Consider the following 12,523-nt stretch of genomic DNA (forward strand, 5'->3'; position numbering starts at 1 on the left):
AGGGAGCGGGAGGAGGGGAGGAGGGGGGTGGGGGAATGGGATAGACTGGTGATGGGTAGTAAGGAGGGCACGTATTGCATGGTGCACTGGGTGTTATACGCAACTAATGAATCATCGAACTTTGCATCAGAAACCAGGGATGTACTGTATGGTGACTAACATAATATAATAAAAAAAACATTAAAAAAAAAAGTTAATGTCCTCTAGGGGCGCCTGGGTGACGCAGTCGTTAAGCGTCTGCCTTAGGCTCACCGCGTGATCCCGGCATTCTGGGATCGAGCCCCACATCCGGCTCCTCCACTAGGAGCCTGCTTCTCCCTCTCCCACTCCCCCTGCTTGTGTTCCCTCTTTCACTGCCTCTCTCTCTGTCAAATAAATAAATAAAATCTTAAAAAAAAGTTAATGTCCTCTAAATCTATTTTATTCTGACTCAACTTCTCTCCTCATTCATAGATCCGTGTAATTCAACTGCTTATTGGATATTTCCCTTTGGATGGATGTGGAGGTTCCCTCCATCAAGTCGAAGTCGCAATGCACAGTCTTTGAGGGAGCCTGAGAACCTGCACCCCTCTCTTTCAGATAAAGGAGAATGCAGCAGAAGACCAATGATCATCTTTACTACTGACTGTATTAGTTTCCTATTGCTGTTGTAACAAACACCACAAACTTAGCGAACAACACAAATTTATTACCTGACAGTTCTGGAAATTAGAAATCCTAAAATCAAGGTATTGGCAGAACTGGGTTCTCTCTGGGGACTTTAAGGAAGAATCCATTTCCTTGCCTTTTCCAGCTTCCAGAAGCTGTCTGCATTCCTTGGCTCCATGGCCAATTCCAGTAGTGCAGATTCTTCAAATCATTCTTTCTCTCTGACCTTTGTCTCCATCATCATATCTCCTTCCCTGATTCTAACCTCCTACCTCCAAGTCCAGCCAGATAATCTAAAATAATCTCTTCACCTCAAGATCCTTAACTTAATCCCATCTGCAAAATCCCTTTTGCCCTGTAAGAGAGGGAACACATTCACAAGATTCTGTAGATTAGGACAAGAACATCTTTGGGGGACCATTATTCTGTATAATACAACTAATGAAGTTGGTACTGGATTACCTGTGGTAGAGAGCTTCCTAATACCAAATTATGAAATTAAATAGGTTTACTAACTTTGTAGTCCTGGACCAGGCACCCTCAACCCCACCCCAGGTCCTGCTCCTAGAGGAGCAGAGAACACCACCAAGGCAATTCCTTGAAGGCAATTTTCTTTTAAGGGAAAAGAATGGGATGGGCTATATATGTCCAGTTTCTCCTTTTAAATTCACCAGTCAGGAAGTCACTGCTCCAGGGAGGAGTGAGCTGTGGCAGGTGCAGGGAGAGGCCAGGAGTATTATATTAATGGGTATCACTCCAAATGGAAAGAAGTATGAGTGGAGATCAAACGTTTCCCCAATAAGCAGATTTATATTTGAACTCATCACCGTCTCATCCCACAAATCTGATCATCCTCCAAGACTGTCACCACCACTATCTAGTAACTTAGTACGGAAACTGGTGAATAACCCAGACTCATCTTTCTTCCCATGTTGCTAAATGGTTCCACCATCTCTTTCAGCACCCATACTAGAAAATTGTCCTACTCGCTTATCCCTCACTCAGTGCTGTCAATTCTACCACCTTAACAGTACTCACATCTATTCTTTCTCCTCCATTCCCACCGCCAATACCTTTGTGAAGGCTCTTATCTCTTCTTAGCTAGAGTACAGCAATGGCCTCAATACTGGTCTCCCGGTCTCCTGGTCTTACTCTTCGTGTCCATTTTCACTTCCATACCTTTGCTCATGAAACATCCTTTGCCTGTAATTATGTCCTTTCTAGTCTCCAAACCCCCAGACCCTTGTACCCCAGTTTGTCCAAGCGTCAAGCACAACCAATCATCCAACATCAGCCAGGATCAGACTTGAACCTAGGTTTCTCTGACTCCAAAGTCCCTGCTCTCATCTGCTCTTGCTTGGGTGCCTTCTCCTATAATAAAAAAAATTTTTTAAAAGATTTTATTTATTTATTTGACAGAGATAGAGACAGCCAGCGAGAGAGGGAACACAAGCAGGGGGAGTGGGAGAGGAAGAAGCAGGCTCACAGCGGAGGAGCCTGATGTGGCGCTCGATCCCATAACGCCGGGATCACGCCCTGAGCCGAAGGCAATCGCTTAACCGCTGTGCCACCCAGGCGCCCCTATAATAAAAATATTTTAAAGTCTAATGGGCTTTATACTCTACAAAGCACGTTTGCATATATTATTTCCTCTTGCCTCACAATTCTCCAATGTAGGGAGGATGGGCACTGTTAGCCCCATTTATACAATGAGTTAACAGGGGATTTCAAGGCTCGGTCCATCACACCCTGCAGCTGGGTTAACGAGTGGCACTCATCAGTTTTCCACGTTAACCGCGCCCTCAGCCCCTTCTGGTTCCACTCCTTATGGAACCTTCCCGCACTTCGCAGAAGTACCGATGGGATCCGCGCCAGTGTGGACAGGGCCACTGCTCTTTCCACCACAGGCGCCCTGGAACCTCGCAACAGGACCCTCCCATCTGCAGTGACGCAATCGGTGACGCCATACAGTGACGTATGGTGACGTGACTTAACCGGAGCCAGGTGCTGGCAGGGCAGCCACACCCTGGGGCCCCTAGTTCAGGAGGGCGACGGGTCGGGCGGGTGGGGAACCGCCGCAAAACCTGGCAGGAGTGACCTCCGGCCCTAAGCCCTCAGATCCCGCCTCCCCGACGCCAATCGGTTGCTAAGTGACGCCAGCGCGCAGAGGCGCGTGCGCGGCCACGGCGGTGTACGTGAGGGCGGACGCGCGCCGCGGCGGCGGCGGCGGCGGCGGCGAGGACGGCGGCGACGGCAGCGGCCGAGGGGGCGGTGGCTACGAGGGGCGTGCGGAGCAGGCGGAAGAGGCGTCCGTAAGGGCGGCTAGGTCGCAGAGGAACATCGTTGGGGTGAGTAGCCGGGGCCTCGCGGGGGAGGTGGGGCCTGGCCGCACCTGCTGCGCGGGCCCGGGGCGCGGGAACGCGCGCCCCCACCGTACCCGCGCGCGCCGCTCCACGCCCCTCTGCCGCTTTTTCCGGGGGCGGGGAAGGAGTGGGGACGGGGGCTGGCGAGGGTCAGTTCCTGGGCGCGGGCGCTCCGGGAAGCGGCGAAGAGGGGCCGGTGGAGACTGTGTGGTCCCGGAAGGTGTAGTGGGAAGTAGGTGTCTGGGGGCGTCAGGGTGGCTTTGCCAGGCTCCCAAACAGAGGAGTCGGAATCTGGAGAAGCCCGGGTTCCCAGAGCAGTCTCGCAGCTTGCCTGAGACAAGGCTGACCGAGACCGAGAGCAGGCGGAACTGGGGACGCGGGGTTGGGGTTCGGAAAGTTTGGCACTGCCGGGGCCTTCCTCGCCCCTGCCCTGGCTGGGCTCCAAGGAGGAGCCGGTTGTTATGGAGAGAGTTGTGAATCAGTGCCGGCGTGCGGCGTCAGACACACCCACGACCCGGGGAAGGCGATCTGTCAGTACTGATAGGGGCTGCCAACCTGTTGCCTCGAGTTTCCAACTTCACATGTATGTGCACGTGCCAAATGCACGCATGCAACTTTGCCCTAGGCATTCTGTCACATTGTTGCTAAGGATTTTGAGGCGGGGCGGGGGGCGGATATCCATCCTAAGTTCTCACTTCCTCATAGACTCAAATCAGCTGTTTTATTTTCAGAACCCTGTTGTGTTTCTGTCATAATGAGGGCCAAGGAAGGAGGGAGGCACTTTTTTTGTTTTCCTTAAAAGTAGTACAAACTTACTAGTTACTACGCAGAAAATAGATTCGTGCGGGGTAGGTGGTGGTTGGACAAGCCTGAGTGTAAGGTGCAGCAAATTATCAGCCCGGTGCTCAGTACGCTGGAGCCTCTCATGAGTCAATGTGTGGCGGTTGTAGCTACCATTCTTGGGAGGAATGAGTATTGGAGGTAGGGAGGAAGTCAGTATTTCCTGACTTTTGAATAAGGCAATGCCTAGAACTGGTACAGAGACTGTCCTGAAATGTAATCGTGATTTGTGCAAGAAAATTGAAGAAAATAACTTGTGAGTTTTCATTCAGCTCTAACATTTTGTGGTTCAGTTTCATAACTGAGGATCCGTAAAGTATGCTGCCTGAGGTGCTTATATCTTGGAACCAATAATAACCTTGCTCTGTAGCACTTAGAGTACTGGAAATTCAATGTCTCTTGCTCTCTGGACTGTACCGGCTTTTAGGACAGGTATCACGTCATTTTTATTCGTGGCCATCTCTTAAGCATCTACAAAAGTGTTTGCAGCAGATTAGGCACACAAGAGGTATTTGTTATACATCGCACTGTGTCTGAGTGTTTATTAATGCACAGCAAACGTTTAACTTAGTCCAAGTATTTCATACATGTGCCCCCCTGCCCTATATCATGTTACATGTGGGAGGAGCGTTGAAGATACAAATGACATAGAAGACCTGGCTTTTTTTTAAGAGCAAACAGTTTGGCTGGGAAAACAAAGCATATGTATGTCCAATCATCATGAAACCAAATGAGGCAGTATGTGAACGAGTGCTACGGGAGGTGCCGTACTTGAAGTCTGTAGACATTCAGAAAAGCGAAGACCTGTGGTGGGCTGAGTTAGTGAACTCTTTGGAAGAGGTACGATTTGATCCGGTCTTTGAAAGAGCTATAAAATTTGAATTAGAGAAGAGATAAGAAATCACATGTTGAGGAAATCGTGTGAGTGTGCTCGATGGGGGATATATTGAGGAGACCTTCATGTCATGTCCGGTGAATGGGGTAGGAGATCTCTGGTAGGGAGATACTGGGGAGATAAGGTTTAGCAGGTTGGGAAGGGAAAGTGTTAAGACTGAGGTAGGCTTATCAGCATCCCACTGATAACGGGATAGGACCTGCTTGTTGGGTGGGATGGGAGCTGTGTTAAAATAGAGTCTTAGACAAGAATACTTGTTATCCTTACTTAAAATTAAGGGATGTTATGGTTGAACCAGGATCAGGTTGTTATACTTCTGATTTCAGTTACTAATTTGAATAAATGCCTCACTAATGTGAGTGTGTCTTATATATTCAGTCAGCAGTGCATGTCCCCATTTCTAAAATCTGCCTGATGTGCTTGGGCCTTTCCATTGGAAATCTGAAATGATGTACCCAAAGCAATTATCCAGCCGCTCTCGGTGACACAGTTTTGCTTGGGATTATCTCTTACAGTGGTCTGTGGGGGTTGTAGTTATGGCTGATCCTGTAAAATATACAAATAAGGTTTGCTGAGTCTGTTTGAAGAAGGATACTAAAAAATATTGACAAAAAGATTTGAGAAAATTAAAAATGTTGCTGCCGAATATTGAACCTTTGGTCTTTATAATATCTTTTGTTGTTATGTGGAAATGCTTTTGAGTGGTGCGTAAACCTGCAGTTGAATTGCTAACCTACCTCGTGTAAAGTTGCAACACCAAGTGTTGCATTATTTAACAGCTCAGCAAATATTTATTGGGTGCAGGCTATGGCTAGATACTGTGGTGGGTGCTGGGAACACAAACAAGACATGGTATACCCCCCGAGATACTAAGTGTTCATCAGACTAGATGAACCCCTAAATGTGGTGTGTTACAAGAGTTAATCACTTTGGAATAAGTAAAATGCTGAGGGCGTTGATGACTTTGGCTGGGGAAAGATTGATAGAATCAGGGAAAGCTTTAAAGAGAAGACAGAACTTAGCCCTGCAGATTAAGTAGAATTTTGCACATGTACAAGGGAAACATGTGTTCCAAGCTGAGGGCAGAGCATAAATAAAGCTGCCAGAGATTAAAATTAATAGGGTTTTTGGAAAACCTTGAGCTGTTTCTTGATGAGATAGGAAACGTATAGTTGGAGCCAAATTACGAGGGGTTCTTCCATTCTAAGAAGACTAGACTTTCCTCCCTTCAGTGCCACCCCCATGTTGGTGATGGAGAGCCTTGGAAGGTGGACTAATCAGATCAGAAAGTTAGCTGGCAGTTCCTGTGCAGAATTGCATTAGCGTGGAGAGGCAGGGAGATCAGTTAGGATGTAGATGAGAGATGCTGGGAGCCTGAAGAGGGAGGGTGGGAATGGGTGGACTGTAGAGGTGTTTTAGATGTTAAAATCTCTAAGTGTTATGACCAGCTAGAGGTGACAGAGTGAGAAGTCAAAGATGTGTCTGGCTTGAGTAACTGGTGATTATGATGACATTAAATTAGAAACCACAGGAGGAAGAACAGATATGCAATGGAGAGAAGAAATGATGGCATGTTAATTATCAGGTCCCTGTGTAGAGTATAGAGAACGAGTAGGTGATTGGAAATTCTACTCCAGAGTTGATGAGACAGTTTAGGAATAATTTGGACAATCTCCAAGGCTATGGAAATAGTACTATTCTAGGAGTAAGTATGGTAGCTAACACTGTGGACTTTGGCGTCCGGAAAACCTGAGGTCAGTGCTATTTCACTTATTGGTTGGGTTGGGCGACCTTGGGCAAATTATTTAACATCTCTAAGCCTAAATTTCTTCCAAAAAGTGGGGTTAATAATACCTTAGAGAATTACTGGGGAGATTAAAGAAGATAGTATGTGCATAATGATTAGCACAGTGCCTAGCTTATAAATGCTTTTTTTTTTTTTTAAAGATTTTATTTTATTATTTGACAGAGATAGAGACAGCCAGCGAGAGAGGGAACACAAGCAGGGGGAGTGGGAGAGGAAGAAGCAGGCTCACAGCGGAGGAGCCTGATGTGGGGCTCGATCCCATAATGCGGGGATCACGCCCTGAGCCTAAGGCAGGCGCTTAACCGCTGTGCCACCCAGGCGCCCCTATAAATACTTTATAAATGATAGCTGTTGGTATTAGTAGTGGTAGTTATAATTAGTGTTGTAGAGGTAGTAGAAGAAGATAAAACTACCCAAAAATTGGAAAATGAAAACTAGAAAGGACAAGGAATGGAACTTTTGGACATCAACACTTAGATCGAACTTCTCAGACTTGAGCATGCATCAGAAATACCTGAGGCCTTGATGAAACACAGATTGGTGGACCCCACGCCCATAGTTTCTGATTGAGTAGGTCTGAGTGGGGTTGAGAATTTGCATTTGAACAAGCTCTCAGATGATGCTGATGCTGGTGTTCTCAAGACCACACTTTGAGAACTGCTGACTTAAAGGCCTGATGAAAGAAGAGAAACCAGCATTGAGACTAACAAAGAGTAGAGGTGAATGGAGAACCAGGAGAGAGTTCAGAGAAGGTTAGGGAGGTAGCAGCCTGAAAACTCTGTAGATTCACCAGTGTTCTTTCCAGTTTCATAGACCTCATCACATTCTTATTTCTGTCTTCTCCAGAATTTGGCATAGCATTGCTCGAATGAACCTTGGAAGCCCCTTAATACTGTCCTTGTGCGTGATTGCACATACTTCGCATGCAGATTTCATTCATCCTTTTATATCTCCGCTGAGTCATAGAGAAGATACTGTTTCTAATTTTACACACACACACACACACACACACACACACACTAACTACAGAAAATTTTAATTCAAATAGCTGATGCATTAGCTAGGTGGTATGACTTCGTGTTAGATGTCCTAACCCCCTGCTTTTATTTTAATGTCAGAGTCCAGTTTGCAAAATAATTGTCAATAACACGTGTCAAGATTACAGTCTGTGTCTTGTATTAGGCACTTCGCAGGTTTATAAGATAAGCAAATAATATACTCCCTGTACTTTGGAAGTTTACGGTAGGATGGTCAGAGGAAAGGAGCAGGAGGAGATACAATCACAGAAATGTGGCTCAAGAGGAACCTGAATATGAAGACTTATTCCTTGTTTACAATGTACTTTAGGTCTTATGTGCCTCCTATACTGAGGACTTTTGGAATATAGAGCAAATGTTAGTTCTGATCTCTGACAGGAATCTGTAAGAGAGTTCCGCTGTATAAAAAAATCAAACACTAGTTGTGCAAAGATACAAGCACATTGTAAAGAGATTTCAGGAGGTAAGTTGTAGTTTCTTGACTGGCTAGTTAGCCATGCTTTCTGGTATCTTGTTCTCTCTCATTTATTCTGTCAACGTTTGTTAAGTATTTACCATGTGCTTGAAACTGTGTAAAGTGCTGGCCACAGAGAACTAATTGCTCTGAGCATCTAACCTTGGCTTTAATTAGGGGGTATGATATGTGTGAATGAGTGTGCACACATGTTGTCAGGGGAAGATCTGATACCTGCATTTTATAATCTTAAGAATGTATTGATATGAGCAGACATCAGGGACTTGAAGTTAAATTCATTCAGCCTTATGTATGCAAGGAGCCATGCAAAAAATAGAAAAATAAAAAATTTTGAAGATTTATTTATTTTATTTGAGAGAGAGAAAGAGAGCACAAGCAGACAGGCCAGAGGGAGGGAGAGAGAGAAAGAGAATCTCAAGCAGACTCTGTGCTAAGCACGGAGCCCGACATGGGGCTCTGTCTCAGGACCCTGAGATCATGACCAGAGCCAAAACCAAGAGTGGGATGCTTAACCGACTATGCCACCCAGGCACCCCAGTAAACACAAAGTTTTAAGCAATCAAAGAATATAGACTTTGGTAGAGGAGAAAAAAATGTATTTATAATACTACGTAGAATATGATAAGTGCTATGTAAATATTGGTCACAGACTAGGTTTTCCAATGCTTGTTGAGTGCCTGAGTGTTCAGTTGTGATTTCAATTCATATATTAGTATAATGTTTCAGAAAGTGTAATGTCGTAAATCCGTATTAATCTCTTAGACAACCTTTTGCATCTTTCTTTTTTTTTTTTTTTTTAAAGATTTTATTTATTTATTTGACAGAGATAGAGACAGCCAGCGAGAGAGGGAACACAAGCAGGGGGAGTGGGAGAGGAAGAAGCAGGCTCATAGCAGAAGAGCCTGATGTGGGGCTCGATCCCATAACGGGGATCACGCCCTGAGCCGAAGGCAGACGCCTAACTGCTGTGCCACCCAGGCGCCCCATCTTTTGCATCTTTCTATGACACCAAAAAATATCTGGCAGTCTGTGTCCTTGTTGTCTTGGTTTGGGAAATATACTTATAGTACATGTAAGCAAAAAGTTTATTAACAACTAGCTGTTGGGGCGCCTGGGTGGCTCAGTCAGTTAAGTATCTGCCTTCCGCTCAGGTCATGATCCTGGAGTATCGGGCTCCCTGCTCAATGGGGAATCTGCTTCTCCCTCTGACCCTCCTTTCTCTCGCTCTCTCTCAAATAAATAAATAAAATATTAAAAAACAAAAAAAACCCCTAACTAGCTATTGTTTGTCAAGTCATTGCATTATGCTAGGCCCTTTCTATATGTCATTTAATCCTTATAACAACAGGTTTGTAAATTGGGTATTATCCCCATTTTACTAATAAATCAACTGAGATACAAAATGGGGAGAAAAGTTTGCCTGCCATTTGTGGCCAGTGAGTTGGGACTCCAGAGCCAGTCTCTTCATGTCATCTACTGGCATCAAGATGGGGATATCCAGATGGAGAAATCCAATCTTTTTTCTGCTGATTTGGGAAAAGTTGTTGAAGGAAGTTAGAATTTTAATAACTGCCTAAACGATTGAAGACAATTTAATAATATTTTTGGGATAGAGGGGAAGAGGTAAACATTTAAAAGCCCGAGTGCTATGTCTCCTGTGAAGACATGGCTATTATTTGACCCCACATTTTTTAATTGACTGACACGAGATTTTACATAAACATCAGATTTTCCACTTTTCTATGTATAGGTGCAAAAGTCTTCTATAGGAGGAACTGTACTTTTCCAAGGTAATGACATTTAAAGTAAATTCAGAACTCCTTTTTTATCACTTAGTGAAAAATATCTTGCTCCTCACCCTAAGCAGTGTATACTTCTCTCCCTTCTCTCGACACCCCTTCTTCCTTCTACCCACCTAACGTGTTTTTTAAAATCTGTTTACAAGTTAAATAGTTGTCTGTATATTCTATTTGATGTATCCCTTTTGGGTCCTATTTTACATAGTCCTGAAATTACAACTGTAAGCATCTTTGTAAAGCAGAGTCCGTTCTGGCTAATTTCACAATTAATACTTTTATAAAATTGTAATTATACAAATGGATAAATATTAAACTCTGTATTATCTATTGCTATGTAACAAGTCCCCCCCCCCAAAATTAGCAGCTTAAAACAACAACCTTTTTTTTTTTTTTTTTTTTAAGAGAGGGAGAGAGAAGGCAGGGAGGGGAGGGACAGAGAGAGCAAGAGAATCTTAAATAGGCTCCACACCCAGCTCAGAGCCTGACAGGGAGCTCTATTTCACAGCCCTGAGATCATGACCTGAAATCAAGAGTTGGAGGCCCAACCAACTGAGCCACCCAGGAGCCCCCAAACATTTCTCATCTAATGATTTCTGTGGGTTAGGAATTCATTTGCAGCTTAGTTGGATGGTTTTGCTCAGAGTCTCTGATGAATTCCCCTCCAGATGTTGACCAGGACTGCCACAGTCCTCCAACGGCTTGATTGGGACTGGAGGGTCTGCTTCTAAGACCAAGGGGCTGCCTCACGTGACTATTGGCATGACGCCTTAGGTCTTTTATTGGGCTGTTTGAGTATCCTCAGAACATGTCAGCTGGTTTCACCAGAGCAAGTGATGCAAGAGTGAGGAAGGAGGATACCACATGCCTTATATGGCCTGTTTTGAAAACATACACTGCCACTTCTTCTGTATTCCATTTGTTGCAAACAAGTCATTAAGACCAGCCCGTTCGCAAGGGAAGGCAGTTAGGCTCCACTTTTTGGGGGGGATGGTGGGTCAAAGAATTTGTAGATGTATTTTAAAACACCATAAATCCTTTGTCATATGAAGCTATTTCCTCAGCTGAAACTGTCTCTATTTTTTAAAAAGATTTTATTTATTTGAGACAGAGACAGAGACACAGACAGCATGCAAGAGTGGAGGGAGGGGCAGAAGGAGAGGAAGAAGCAGACTCCCTGCTGAGCAGGTAGCCCCACAAGGGGCTCGATCCCAGGACCCTGATATGACCCGAGCTGAAGGCAGATGCTTAACTGAGCCACCCAAGTGCCCCTGATTGTCTCTGTTGTCACCATGTAGTAATGTAGTAATTTTTCTGACTTGTGTATTCACAGTATTTTCTGGAAATGTTCTGAAGACAAGGTAGTGGTTTTTAAAATCTAAAGCAAGTTTTCACAGATTACAAATTTATTGGTGATTTCTTGAAGTTTTGCATCTATGTCATTAGCTGCAGTTCCAATAGGGCCAGAACTTTCATTTTTATCCTATTTTATACATTTATTCTTGTATCATTTCATTTACACTATTTAATGGTTTCCATGATTAATCTTAATTAGAACCAAACATTTCAAGGCAAATTGATTTACTTTCCAAACTTTTAGAAGAAAAGCTCTTGCTGAACTCGTGTTTGAAGGCACGCATTTCACCTTCCACAGAGCACAGTGACTTTGGGCTTCATGGCTTGGATGAGGCTGGTAACTTTGTTCAAGTCCTTCGGGTCCTTGAGAAATTCTTCTTGAGTAAGGTCCTTAAGTAGCTCCATTGGATTCCGAATCTCTTTCTTTTGAAAGAGTAGGTAGGGTATAATTGGTTTAGTCAGAGAACCTTTTTGGAACATCACATTAGATTTGTATTTTGGCACTTTATTTCTTTAGATTTTTTTTTTATTTTTTAAAAGATTTTTATTTATTTTAGAGAGTGAGAGAGAGAGCATGAGTGGGGGAAGGGGCAGAGGGAGAGGGAGAGAGAAAACGTCAAGCAGAGTCTGTACTGAGTGTGGAGCCCGACATGGGGCTCAGTTTCACGACCCTGAGATCATGACCTGAGCCGAAACCGAGAGTAGGACGCTTAACCACCTGAGCCACGCAGGCACCCCAATTTCTTTAGATGTTAATCAGATCTAGACTTTACTGTCCCTACCCCCAACAGGTATCAATTACCTTACTTTTTTCTTCTTTTTATTTTGACCCAATTTTTGACAGAAAAGAATTCTCCTATAACCTTTACTGCGTTCCCCCAGATGTTAACATTTTATAACATCTGTTTTATCCTTTCTCTCTCTCTCTCTCTCTGTCTCACACACATGCACACACACGCACACACACTGTTCAAGAGTAAGCTGCAGAGCATTATTTACAGTAGCTAAACTGTGGAGCTAGCTCAAGTGTCCATCAGTAGGTGAGTGGATAAAGAAGATGTGTATATATACACACACACACACACACACACACACACACACACACACAACGGAATATTACTCAGCCATAAAAAGAATGAAATCTTGCCACTTGTGCCAACATGGATAGATCTAGAAGCTAGAATGATGAAATAAGTCAATCACAGGAAGACAAATACCATGTGATTTCACTCACATATGAAATTTAAGAAACAAAACAACTGAACAAAGGAAAAAAAGAGACAAAAAAACAGACTCTTTACTATGG

At 44.1% G+C, this 12,523-nt stretch overlaps 1 protein-coding gene across 6 annotated transcripts in view; it reads left to right on the top strand.

The window, feature by feature from the left end:
• Window positions 1–2,863: 2,863 nt before the first annotated feature.
• Window positions 2,864–12,523, top strand: part of BTBD9 (BTB domain containing 9) — a 406,941-nt gene continuing 397,281 nt past the window's right edge. For 5 of the 6 annotated variants that reach the window (XM_040644643.1, XM_040644645.1, XM_040644647.1 and 2 more), the window contains exon 1: window positions 2,864–2,996. The gene's annotated coding sequence lies outside the window, so the exon portion shown is untranslated. Of the gene's footprint in view, window positions 2,997–3,187; window positions 3,244–12,523 lie in introns of those variants that run through there. The other variant, XM_040644644.1, reaches the window with a different exon arrangement.

The sequence above is a fragment of the Ursus maritimus genome, unplaced genomic scaffold (genome assembly GCF_017311325.1).
Source record: "Ursus maritimus isolate PB19 unplaced genomic scaffold, ASM1731132v1 scaffold_30, whole genome shotgun sequence".
Lineage (NCBI taxonomy): Eukaryota > Metazoa > Chordata > Mammalia > Carnivora > Ursidae > Ursus > Ursus maritimus.